The 14,321-nt window shown below is 35.1% G+C and overlaps 1 protein-coding gene across 16 annotated transcripts in view; it reads right to left on the bottom strand.

Annotated features, from left to right (window-relative positions):
• LOC140664251 (CUGBP Elav-like family member 1-A) overlaps positions 1-14,321 on the bottom strand; it is a 528,745-nt gene that overhangs the window by 339,555 nt on the left and 174,869 nt on the right. For 2 of the 16 annotated variants that reach the window (XM_072889206.1, XM_072889208.1), the window contains exon 1: positions 95-792. The exons of the other annotated variants lie outside the window; for them this stretch is intronic. The gene's annotated coding sequence lies outside the window, so the exon portion shown is untranslated. Of the gene's footprint in view, positions 1-94; positions 793-14,321 lie in introns of those variants that run through there. 16 annotated transcript variants of the gene reach the window in all.

Genomic DNA, 14,321 nt, shown 5'->3' with positions numbered 1-14,321 from the left:
ATATAGTATAATAAATAACACAAGTAATGAGTATAAAAGTAATAAAAAAGTATAATAAAAAACAACAAGTAATAAACAATAACAAATTACTCACTTTATGGTTACGCTGATGTCTTTTAAGGCTCTTTCTTTGCTGCGTGCTGCTCCTTCGTAACACTCACTCGCGAAAACACGGATAATTATGATAACGCACGCGTAATAATCAGCAGAATCTAACACGTGGAATTTTACACGGCACTGCTCATATTAATCATTCGCGACTTTATCTTCGCGGCCAAACCACAACGCAAAAATTATACTACAATTCGCTTAATACTTTAAAATCGCGTAATTTTACATTTACACGATACTTACTAATCCTATCCCTATTGTAAACAAATAATATACACTTTTACTTTACAATAAATTTTGCTATTTCGTATTATCAGTAAATAAATGTAAGATAAATTATGGTTAAATATCCGCGATATCTGTTGTAATATTCAAATATACGTTAGCTAGAATTGCTGACTAAACGTGATATAAAAACGCACATGGATTTCGCACGATAAATTTCAATCGAATATTTTTATATCTACGCTTTATTATCAAGCGTTATAAATATCATGTAATGAATAGCGATCGTGAATCCGGAGAATCATGAATACGCGAGAATCAGGAGAATTACTAATCGTAATCACGCTATCACGTTAAATAATTAGCGATTGTACAATAATAACTGTAACCAATATCGCGTCGACCGTACTTGGAGAGATGCTACGACACACTGTGCGTCTTACGACTCGTAAACCTCGCTATAAACAAAACGAACACCGAATTATATGCGAAGTTATAGCGGACTGTTATTCACGCGGTCACCTTGTCATTAGTACGCCGAGACTCTGTCAAGTAGGCAGCGACGCGAGACACTACGTGTGACATCACGGTCACAGTATTTCTCGAAATATGATCACGATACGATTATATTAATATATTATAATTATATTATATATTCATATTACAATTATTGCAGCGATTATTGATCCGTGTAATCAACTAATTTCCACGATTCGTAAATTTGTCGACGCAATCGCTTTTTGTCAAGAGATGTGCATACTTTACGCGATATATATTCGTTTAAAGTAAGAATCGAAGGACGCGTGACAGTATTTAGCAATCATAAATTAATTAACGAGCGATGATTGAAATCTGTCATGTGAATTCATGTGCGAGTCTGTCGCGCACTAGTCAGCATATTGGAAAGTTTGCACGAATATTAATTTTTTATTTTAACAACGCAGTTTCCACGGTTTTTTTTCGTTACAATATAATAAAATCGCACATGTTTAACGTTGACAGTGCCGTGCAAAGTCACATTCCCGTATCATATTTTAATTACCCGGGAAAAAAAAGTCCATATAAAATTGGCCATGTATGGATTTTGTCAATATCTGACAATGAGCATATCTTGCCAAATATAGTTATACTTAATAATATGATATTTAAATAAAATCATATATGATATCATATGATTTTATTTAATTATCATATAATATCATATATGACTATACTTGGTAAGACATGATCAGATATTGACAAAATCCATATATGGCCAACTTTTTTTCCCGGGTAGTGCGTACGTTATCGTAATTTTTCGTGTTTTCGAAATAAGTGAGCAGCAGGTTGAAGAAGTAGTAAAAGATAAAGAGAAAACAAAGACTGGGACAAACGTCGGACAACAGCTGAGCAACCATAAGGTAATTTATTATTCGTTTATTATTTATTGCTTGCAGACTAAACTGTTTATAGGTATATTCTTTTAAATATAAAATATTTAATCCTTTTAATATATGTGTATACATATGTGTATATAATATTTTTAATATATTTCAAAATTTAATTATTTAAACTAACTATAATATAAAAAATTAAATTTTCTCAAATTATTAAATCATATAAAAATTTACATATGTAAAAGAAAATTTTTCTAAGCAATTTTACTATTAAATATATATTTGTTTAAAGAAAAAAAAAAGAAAAAGAATTTAATTACGTGTAATAATTATTTCTTAACATATTATTATTTTAGTTATTTTCTGTAAATATTCATTATTTTGTATTCAAAATTGGTCATCTTTTTTTTCAAATAAGTTTGTAAAAATTGATTAATTGATTCAATATTTGAAGACTGTAAACTTCAACAAGAATATACTGTCGTATCGAATCGATTGCGTTATCCCTTTCAATATGACAGACGGAGTATAAACGGTTTATAGATAAAAAGTGGCAAGTAGAAACACAGCACGACGTATGCGTATACGTTAATCTACCGGGAGTAACGTGTAAACATAGCTATCGGGAAAAATAAGCGGACATCATCCTCGCGTGTGATAGATTGCACGCGATACATTTTCGCGCGGACACGAAGAGACGTAATCCGTACGCTCGAGTGCACAGCCTGATCATTTATTTCTATGATCATAAAGTCGTCGTGTGATACATAATTTGTTCTAACCTCAGACTAAGGCGTGATATACTATTTCAACGAGAGGCTGGCCCGTAAACGAACACTGTAGATTTGTCTTTCTCGCGATATCCGATTTTACAGCTGATCTAAGCGTCGTAAGATTTCCATTCTATCTCGCCTCATGTTCCGATTTATGCTTATCTTGGACAGACCATATGATTATACTCTTGCAGTTTCTAGGGGCTCAAAGACGAGTCAAAATAATTCACGAATAAATTATAAGTACGTTTTTTGACAGCTGTTGAGCTATTATAAGAGCGAAATATATATAAATATAATAATAAATATAGCAAATAGTTGCGTTATTCACATACACACATAAATATATAGTATGTAAATATATATATATATATATATATATATATATATATATATAAATACTTTAATGATCTTTTTTTTTATTAATTTGATATTAATTTTTTTTTATAATAGTGAGCCCAAATCCGTGAGCTGAAAATTGAATAAACTGATCAACATAATAAAATAAAATCAGACTACGTACAAAATAATTATAATTGTCTTCAGTACAGCTAAAAAGACTAAATCTTAAGTAAAATGTTATATCCTGCAAAAGCTATATCAACTTTAAGTAGTTTTTTTGAATACTTTAATTGATGTTTTCCTTCACATGACGTTATTCTTATACGGTGCCATGACATGTAATGCCAATTCGAGTTTGCGGTAATCCTGTATCTATTTTATATGTATTAAATCTTTATACACTTCAATAGCAGAAATAGTTTACATTTAATAAATTCAGATCTTTTTAAACTTTCAAATCTCTAAATATGTGTAAAACAGTTTTTATCCAAATATTTATCGTTAAAATACGTTTAACAAATAGAGCCATGAGGGTCTTCCGTGAGTAAGATGCAAACGAGCAATTCCAAAGCGGATTGCACGGGTCACGCTGAATCGAATTATAAACGTCACGACCTAATTACGCCTTTCGTGCCGTCATGCATATGTAGTAAATGCGACGCGGCAAAAACGAAAACACCACATACGAGAATACAACTCCACGTTGAAATTACATTTCTCGCAACATCGTCGACAAAACGTTACATAAATATGCTTCACGTAATCTAACTCGTGGTGAATAGACCAACATGGGTCAGTTTCCGCATCAAGTATCCAGTTTCTCGATTCTTGCGAGTCCTGACGCTTCGACTCATACTATATATGTAATATTACCGTTATTAGTATTATTATTATTAATACATTTATTATTAATGTCATTGTATGTATATATATATACACACATATATATATATATATATATATGGTTATTTTATTATTATAATATAATAAAGTTATGGTAGTTACTATTATTATTATATATATTATTATTACACTATAATAGAGAGAGAGAGAGAGAGAGAGAGAGAGAGAGAGAGAGAGAGAGAGAGAGAGAGAGAGAGAGAGAGAGAGAGAGAGAGAGAGAGAGAGAGAGTTTATCTTTCGAGAATTAACTTGAAATTTTTTTACAGTAAAGTGAAAGACTCAGAATGCGATAAATACTTTTAAATAATTATTAAAATTAAATAAATCTTTCAATTTTTTAGATAGTTTTTAGTTTCAATTTTAACTGATAAAATATGTTTACGTTTTGTTCAAAAGCAAGATAATTTTAGATCAATATCAAATATTATGATATTAAAACGTATCATAATATCTGATATTGATTTAAAATTATTTTGCTTTTGAACAAAATATGAACACATTTTAACAATCAAAATTGAAACTAATATTATTTAAAAAACTGTAAAAAATTTATTATTCAAATATAGAACGTAGTTATTTATTAATAACGTTATTAATTAATTATTTCGACGTAATTATAAATCTGTCAATACTTTTTATACTTGACACTCGATTAAATAAATTATTAGCGCTTTTGCATTTACAATGCACGTTCTTCGATTTTTATAAACAAACGACGTCGCATGTTCCTCGAGAATGTCGCAATGATAACTTTCAGCTCTATCTGCTAACGTAAACGTAAGTAACTTTTTTGCCTTTCTGGTGTCTCTCGAATTAAACAACCAAGCGGGAGTGTCGCCGCATTAACGATCTCGAATCTTAAACGGAAGCTGAAAGATATACGAACCTGTGACCGGCGGGCGTGGTATCGCGAAAATGTAAATTGAAACGACGAACTGCGTGCCGACAGCCCCTGGTCATAATTCTCTTTGGACATCTTCATCCGTGTACCGGGTGTATTCACAGCGGTAATTATGTCAGTTGGCTGCGTTAGCTCTAGCAGACTCACGATCGATACTCCACCGGTTATGATTTACCGCTTTAAAGGTGTATCAGTGACTCCGTAACTGCGGATTACATAAGCCGCGGGCTAACGTCGGTCTGATTAACACCATTATTCGCGCTTACTTTCCTGCATCTCGTAACGAAATGCGCAGTTGAATACTAGTTTGTATCGAGAACTCTCGACTATGAATAGTTTCAATATAGAGGGATAAATGCCAGAGAAATATACAGATTTTGAAATGTCACTTTACGCAAATCCCACGAAAGATGTTGCCAATAATCTGTCAAAATGCCATTTGCTTAAGAAAATAATGTAGAACCAAACGTGTAACTTCTCTAAAGTTACACGTTTGCAATAAACTTGTAACTTTTGCAAAGATATTTAATATGTGTTTCTACGTAAATTTGTAAGGAAGATTTAATTTGAAATTAACTTGACGTTTCTGACAGGAAAATTTATTTAAATCATAATCATAAATTTGAGATGGAGATAACAATAATTTTATACAAGTCTAGCCACATACTTTACTATGTTCTATATATCGAAAATAATAGCACTATAAAATACAATAGTAATAATTTTATGTATAAGAAATTTTATTCAGAAACGTGTGTTCAATGTGTGTTAATTTAAAATACAAAAATAATATTTTAATTAAAAATATAATAATGCAATTCTGCAAAATATTTTTGAACGATAAAATACATTTCAAAAAATCGAAAAATAATATTTTGGAAGCGAAAACTTGAGTTGCACACATCTTAGACCCTTATTTTATCATGTATAATGATTACACACAGGGTGCGGTGAGTTTTGCTATACAAATTCCCGTCGTGAGAATATTCCTTCCGCTCGGTTATTATTTTAGCACGAGCTGAACGCGAACGCGCGACAGAATTCTCACGTCTCTTCCTCTCGACCTTACCGTTAAACAGGAGCGAGACGCGTTGGGTGTCCTTTGTCGCCGGTGAAGAAAAGGCGCGAGTGCTTTCCGGTTTTATCGGCGACCTTTTGAACGACCGTGTGTATCTACCTACCTATCTACGTTTTTCGCAACGCGCAAACTTCTTCACGGACTTATTGTCGACGAAACGGTGCCCCGGGTCGAAAAACAAGCAAGCTCAATAGCGGCAGCGACTGGCCCGTGTGTGCGCAAATAAACTCTCGTCGACATTTGCGCATGACGGTATTGTGTAATAATATAAAATCGGACTCTTACCGGGTTTTCTTTTTATTACCTCTCGCGCAACTCCCTATCAGTTTCCTGCTGATGCATAAGAAAACAATCAACCAGACGTTGATCCGCGCACGACCTACTTCTGCTTCTTGTAGGATAGAAGGCTTTTTTTATACTCACGTATTATGAACACCGGATATTGGATCGTTTTCACATTGGATCGAGATGTAGGAGCCACGTTACATTCGTAAGCGTCACGTTCGATATAAATCGAATTTATCTCAATGGATTACAGTTATGCATAAAATCGATTAAATTTACACACTTTCTTATATGTTCGAATCTGACTATCTACAGTAAAAGTACAAATGTATAATTTACATGTATCGAAATTTTTTATACAATTTTTTTTTTCATCACGGTAAAATTTTAGTTCTAATTTTCCTTTAAAATAATCACGTGAAACGACGATTTTCAAAAACTGTTTTTTCTTTTGACAACAATCTTTTTCTTTCAATATCAATAGATATTGAATTTTAATCACAATGAAAATAATGAATAATTAATAGTCATGCACAAAATCGATTAAATATTTTTTTTATATGTTTAAATCCGACAATTTGCAATTAAAGTCCTATAAATATGCAATTTATATGTCAAAATAGTTTTCTTATACAATTTTTATCAACATCGCTATAAAATTTATAAGCTTATTTTTAACTTTTCCTTAGAATAATTATTTCAAGAATTATTTTCAACAATCTTTTTCCTCAATAGAAATAGAAGTTGAATTTTAATCACTGAGGAAATAATGAATAACCCAACAATCCCCTGCTCGCATACTTTTGCAACGACAGCTTGGCGTATTTATAGCTTGCAGGCATCGGAGAGAACTCTGCGCGCGTAATATTCAAAACTCTCTCTGCAATGTCGCCGCGCTGGGAAATGTTTTCCATTTCGGACGCGACGTAATGACGACACACTTGATACACTGTCGCGAGGAAACGGGAAATCGTACTGTCGCGCGAACAATGGCGACGTAATTCTACGCGTGTCAGTGGAGATTCACGCATCCGCGCGATCTCCCTGCCGGAGGGAGAGAGAGAGAGAGGCTGTATAAAAATTTCGCGCAAACCGTGAAAGAATCGCGCCGCGAATACGTCGACGTGATACACGTCCAAGTGGGTTTCTTCTCGGTCGGACATTTAGGTAGTCGTCATAAATCCTGGGTTTTGACACTCTCGCGGAAAGAGCCCGGTAACGCAACCCGGGCTCTCACGGCGGAGCTCGCAGTTGGCCGAGGTTTTTCAAGCGGCGGCTAGTAAAACTCCACGGGAATGTGGTGCCCCGAAATGGGCACGGGGAATAAAACTAGGAGATGCAGGAAGGAAACGAAACGGGCCACCGAAACATCGCGGCAGCTCCGGTTTCTACTCGCGAGCACCGAAAGAGATTCGTTCAAGGGGATGTATAACATCACGCTATAATACTTTAACACGAAGAGCTAAGAGAATTTTTTATTTAAAAATCTATCACTGAAAGAAACTTTAAATGATGAAATTTCGTATATAAACGGCTATATAAATAAAATCATAATTCATTTTTATATTAATATACAAGTGTGAGAAAAAATGGAAATAATACATACGCATTTAATGCTTTAATATACCTTTTTCTTTAATAAATTAAACTACATTGAATTATTAGAATTTTTTAGTTTATCTCATGTGTACCGTTGAAGAATATTTACGAAAAATTTTGCCGACGTTTATTTTCTCAAGCATGTATTTGTAATAGTACTTGCCGAGGGAATGTTCATGCAGAAATGGCACATAAAAACATCGCGCTGAAATCTCGCTGGAAAATTCGGACTTCATTGTGGCTCCGAGGACAACGAGCGAGAGAGTCGATTTCGACATGCTCGAATAAATTGCACGAGAAATTCGTTTCTCGGGGAACAGCAGTTTACCGTGCAAGCGGGCTTAATTTCTCGTCGATCTGCGACATTTCTCGCGCGAATTGCTCGGATTATAAATCTTTTGTACGATCTACGACGTGATCTTCGAACGTGTTGCAGACACACTAGTTGATTATAAGATATCGATGATGGAAAAGCGAATGGAAACGATCGCTTCGAGAAGACATATTTCGAACACTATTCATCGAGAATCGATATGTGCGCTGATATCAAGGAATTATGTAGAATTATGTAGAATTATGTTCTCCCCTAGAATATCAAGTCTTATTATAATTTGCAAATTGAACTCAAAGCGAATCGAATAAAAGCATATTCGTAATTTGAAGATATTTTGCTTTCTCTTATAATTTGCATTGTAACATCATACGATTATCTAAAACAAACGAGTGATATAAACTTCTTTAATAATGCTACATTGATTCAAAAATAATCTGAGTTTAAGTCCCTTGACCTAAATTTTTCGAGTGCTCGAGCTCTTTGAGCGGATCAAACAGTCAGAAACCACAAGTCGACAAACTGTAAGCGGAAGAGACTTGTCGGCTTAGTTTGCTCATCCACAGTCAGAGTAACCGTATGTGGACTATCTTCCACGAAATATCTAATATAGTCCACGTAAATTGAGCCACTAACGATAAAATGGAAACTTCCATAAGTCATCTTACGAAGCATTGATTCTAAATCTAAAGTAATCTTCTCTAATTTGAATCGCAAACTGTTAATTAAATTAATTTGTAAAAAGTATACTATAAATACGTCTACCAAATATAAAAAGTGAAAAATCAATATCATATAGTTATATAATATATATACAGTCGACATTAATCATTATATATTGATATAGTGAAGTTCTGTAATCAGATCTTATTTTAATTCAAATTACAATTATAGAAATATTCTATTGTCACATCTATTTACAATTTCTATTATTTTTTGCAATAGATAAATATAGTGTATATGCTAAAAAAGCTTTATAAAATTGTATCGGTCAAAAAATTACTTTTCTTTATTTTAACATAAAGTTATGAACGTGTTGATGTTGACAACGGAAATAACCTGCACGATAAAGTATGGAATTTTCGAGAAATAAGGAAGTCTTCGCGGCTGGTTCAACAAGCTATTTGACGAAAGAGAGAGAGAGAGAGAAAGAGAGAGAGAGCGCACTGATATTACATATAAACCCCACCAATGGCATTTAGACATTTGCAATTCATATCGTGTCTCATGCATGCGCGATAGAGTGACTGCTGCGACCGCTCTATGTCATCGGTCGTGTCCCGCGTAACCGGTCACGGTATGTACATGTAAAGCGCGATCCTCCCCTGAAGAAATGTACCGACATACCAAACCCTCCGGACAGTTTCATAGAAGTGCATTCATTGCTTCCGGAACACCGAATCCGACCTACATATTTCGACCAAGAGAAGTGGCACTGTATATTCTTCACAGCTTTTTGAATGATACAGCCAGACAGTTTCTCATTTTTCATGTCGAGTTAATAATGTTTCACTATATAATTTATATTACAAAATATATCCAAACATAGATGCAATTGAGACTTGCAAGATTATACGGTATAATTTTAAAGCTCAAAAACACATAAAAAATTTGTAAAACTATAAATTCACAGAAAATCCAAGAATACAAGATTTTGCACAGTTTCAATATGTGATTGCGTATCTGCAAAAAACTCACGTATTTTAATTTAACAATTTTGAACTATATAGAATAGTTAACAAACGGAGAGTGATTGCGTGAATTATTTTGCAATATCGCGACATTCGTTGAAAATCGAAAATCTGTCGTATCTTAGTCTATCGATAACATCGATAGACGAGTAGTAGCTTCGTGAATTTCAGTGCAGCCGATATTACTAGAGCGATTGTGTGTCTGGAACCACGGTGTTTCAATTCGGTGCTATGTAACCAGGAAAAATCAATGCATCGTTGCATTGAAAAGTCACGCCTATCGATGGGTCGTCACAAAGCACGCTACTGGCGGCCGATATTCCATAAAAGCCTGATCATCCGCTTACGGATCGTACCGGCGTGAAAAACCATGCGTCAAAAATATATTTTCGCGGAAGCGACACGACAGTAATGCCCGCGACAGAAAATTGAGTGAAGCAGCACTTCAGTAAATAAATTGATATCATATTTGCATTGTCTATAAAGAGGACCATCGACACAAAATCATTTTTAATTGATTTACTAGCTGGACTCGAGTGGAGATTAATCTTGTAATCTTGTACATACACGACTACTCATTTAAGCTTCGAAAAATTGATGCCTCTTTATCGGCTATGCATTTCATAAATTACGGAGATAAAATATAATAAATTACATAGAAATAAAAATTTTGAAAAATATATCATTTAAACAAAACAATTTAAATATCATTATTGAAAATTATAAAAAAAACATTTGCTCTAATTCTAAATATGCGTTCAATAAAATATACCTAATTATAATATTTCCATGCATTTTTGAGTAAACACTTTGGGACATATATTTACTTATATATATTTATTGGGGTTTTATTAATAATCGAAAGACAAAAAAAAGAATTATGAAGAGGCCACGTGTTTAATAGCAGAATCACGAAGCACAAACAATTTTTTTAACAAGTTCCAGCTATTAGACCCCATCCGAACTCAATTCTTGGGGCAGATGTTTCCACGTGCGCGTTTCAACTGACTCGTGTGTGGCGCATAACTGGCATTAGGCTGCGTGTCACGTGCGATCACCTTCGTTCGTGCGTGTGCACTTTCCATTCTCACATGCACAAATGGAAATGCGCTTCTGTTCCTCGCGCAATATCTTTCACGGTATGCCGCGATAACAACGTTGATTCCGCGGGACGCGGAATGTTTCAACATTCTGTTTAACTTCAGTTTTATTATGTGCAAAAATGAGATTTACTCGTATCTCTATGCAAAGGTTTTTTTGTCCAAATAGAATAGATCAAGCAGTTTCCTTTTTTCATAAAATTCATTTAATTAAAATTATAAAAATTCGTACATGTAACAAGAACAACCACGAAAATCATTAATCGATTTTGAAAATTTTTAATTCTATGTAAATGATCTATTCGACAAATATATTCCAACAACTTGGAACCATGTCTATCGACTTACAATATTATATTTATTTTATTATGATATAAGCATTTAATATATAATTTGTTTTACATGTTTAACAATTTTGGAAACATTAAATGAGAGAAAGAAATTTGAACAAGAGTGATACCTCTTTTAAAAACAATGCACATTAAAGCAATGAAACCGAATTAAAAATATTAAAGTAGTTGCTCAACAAATGCAAATGCAAAAGATTACATGATAAGCGAGGCTAAAATTATGGACGAGCTAGTTTCGTGTTCGATCGAACGGGAAGGACGCGACGTGGAAATGAGGGAGGAAGGAGCTGAGGGAGGGGGGCACGTGCACGAGGACTCCCTTATGCGCGGCCGCATGCATCCCCAACACACAGCCGCGCACAATTCGCGTTAGTGCGCGCGCTTCTACAGCTTGTTGCGGATTATGTAGACTCTCGTTGCAACATGTGTTCGTTATATCGCTCCGACGGAGTTACCAACTCTTGACTAAGGCTTCCCTCGTCTCGACGCTCCCCTTCCCCTCTCCCGCCCTTGCGCGGCGGCGGCGGTGGCGGCACGACGCGTTTACGTACACGCGTAACAGCCCTGCGGCCGTGTGCGCACTTGTACAGTGTAAATATTTTATGTAGCTGCGCCCCGTGAATTAAGCGGCTTAAGTAGATTAAGACTGGGTGAGGCGCGGCGGAATATCCGCCACCGCGCGGTTGACAATCTTAACTCGAGCGAATGTCGGGTTGCTCGAATGTCATTACTGCCACTCGATCGAGGGATTATTATCGAAATGTCCTCGACGCTGCTTGTCTCTCTATTGAATGACGGTTTTTTCTTTTTTTTCCCATATAACTCAGATGTCCATAAAACGACATATATACGGATCCAGTTTTCGACTCAACGTTCAAAATGTTTGAAGCAACTTTAATATCTTCTGAAATCTTCTACTCTCTTTAAAAATAACGATTTGATAGAAATCGAATCGCGTTTTATTAATCATATTCCTCTCATTTCCCTCATTAGATCGCTTAAGAGTTAAACTAAAAGAAATTATGAAAAGTATAACTTTAGTGACTATTAGCGTATTTCACTCCACGTCATAAGCTGGCATCTCTTCAACTTTTATGGCGCAAGTCGCAAAGTTAAATTTTCTTCTTTCATGACTCTGATGCTAACTGAAAACTTAATTCCCACAATTTGTCTGTTCCCTTTTGCTACTACAGTTACGTTATAAATTTGGCCCATAAATCGTTAAACGTACCGTAATCAGAGTTAAGCGATCGAATTGCAAATAATTTGAATAATTTTATTTCAAACAATTTATCACAAAATTCAGCGATATACAAACGTATCTTCGACGTGTATCTACGTTCTCTGCCGATAAGAGCCCGAAGAAAGAAACATCTCTCATGTACCCGATCGATCGATTTCTCGTCCGGTTAATCTCGCAGAACATCGCTATCGTCGAACCGTCGACATCGTCGAACGGATGAGAGACGATATCTCGTAACGAACCAGGCGGCTTTTCGTTTGTTTGCCCTGAAAACGGTAATGGGGAGATCTACTCCTTCGTGTCCTAGAAACTGAGCGTCTGAAGAATTGACGGTCGCCAAAGTAAACTCGATGCCCGCGAGTTTATCCCGAACCGATGGTAGCGTATCCCGAAGGACACGGGCGTGCGATGGAGAGGATGTGAGTTTCCGGAGCACGTCGTTGTGCCCGAAAAACTTTCCGTTCTTACCGTTGAGAATTCCCTTTTCTCTTTTAACCCGTGCATCCGCCTGACCGCAATAGTAAATACTTTGCGGAAATGTCTTCCAATACGCGAGAAATAAAGCAACGTCTCTAAGAATAAATTTTTTAATCTTTTAATAGTCCTTGCTTATCTACTTCTAACTGCATGATCCTTTGTAGTGATTTGTAAATACATTTGATCGTAAATATTAGAATATTTTTTTATATCCGAATAATATGTACGGTTTAAAGGAGAGAGAAAGAGAGAGAGAGAGAGAGTAACTTTTTAATTTATATAGTATTTTATCATTTTTATTTTCTATAGAAGTTTATTAAACTTTACTAGTTGCAAATTAGATTTGTTTATAATATTCTATGAATATTGTCCAAAAAAATAAACTAAAAAAACAAACTAAGAAAAGCTTTTATAATTGCTATTTATTTTTCTCTGACTCATACGTTAACTTGTATCAAATTTATTCGCATAATAACTTGCAAATCTAAAGGCATATAAATACGCAAAGAATTTTTTCATCTTGTAATACGTATATTTAAAATTCTTCCTTATTTATTTTAAATTCTCTCTCTCTCTCTCTCTCTCTCTCTCTCTCTCTCTCTCTCTATTCGTGAATTTAAAGCATCTTACGAGAGAGAGAGATTTAGATGTTATTATAAAATATGTATCTGACAGTAAGCTGCGCGGAGAAAAGTATGGTCCCTCCGAACGGGAATCAATCTCGAGGGTGTGCATAGATAAGTGAGTCGAATACTCTGGTGGAAGTTTTTTGACCGCACGGTTTCGGCTCACGATTTTCCCATTTTCATCTCGGTCATAATTCCCTAGAGCGCGTCGGTCCGCGAATGAGATAATACTCGCGCGTGGATGTGCTCTCGTTAATAGAAATAATACCGCGTGCTGAAAGTAAACAGGTGTACGGTAGCGCTCGGTTAATACGCCCAGTAGACATAATATACGACAGAAGTACGTGGGATAAACGACGACCAACAGGGCGAAGAGAGGTCGGGCGTTCGCCGCCGAGCGTGTATAATTTAATGTTCAGAGACCCCCACGACTGTACGGGGTGTTCCAATTTACCTTCCCTCAATAAAGATTTCGTGGCATTTATGGCTTTTGAATAATTCAAAGTATAGGTGTTTCTAGAAATTAAAGTTTAGGAGCAAAAAAAAAAATAGGAAAAGAATTAAGTTTTGAAACTAAATCACGATTACAGAAATATTCGAAAAATAAAAAAATGTTGAATAAAAACAATAGCAGTCAAATTGTCGAAAAAAATCGACTTCAGATCTATTGAAGCGTTCGACGAGAGCGGATGTTAAAAAAAAAGTTCGACGTCGCTGCAACAATCTATATACGCCACGACTTTTCTGGCTGAAGCTGATAAAATGTGCGCGTCAAAAAGCAAAATCGTTCGCGCAGTGACTTATTTTTTATGCTAACCGCATCGTTAAACATTCTCGACGGGGTTCACCATCGTTCGCAGGTTTTATCGAGAATCTTATGATCTCTCTCTTGCGATGCTTGACTTTAACG

This window comes from Anoplolepis gracilipes, chromosome 3 (assembly GCF_047496725.1).
Source record: "Anoplolepis gracilipes chromosome 3, ASM4749672v1, whole genome shotgun sequence".
NCBI lineage: Eukaryota > Metazoa > Arthropoda > Insecta > Hymenoptera > Formicidae > Anoplolepis > Anoplolepis gracilipes.
This window is presented reverse-complemented; position numbering and strand designations above follow the sequence as displayed.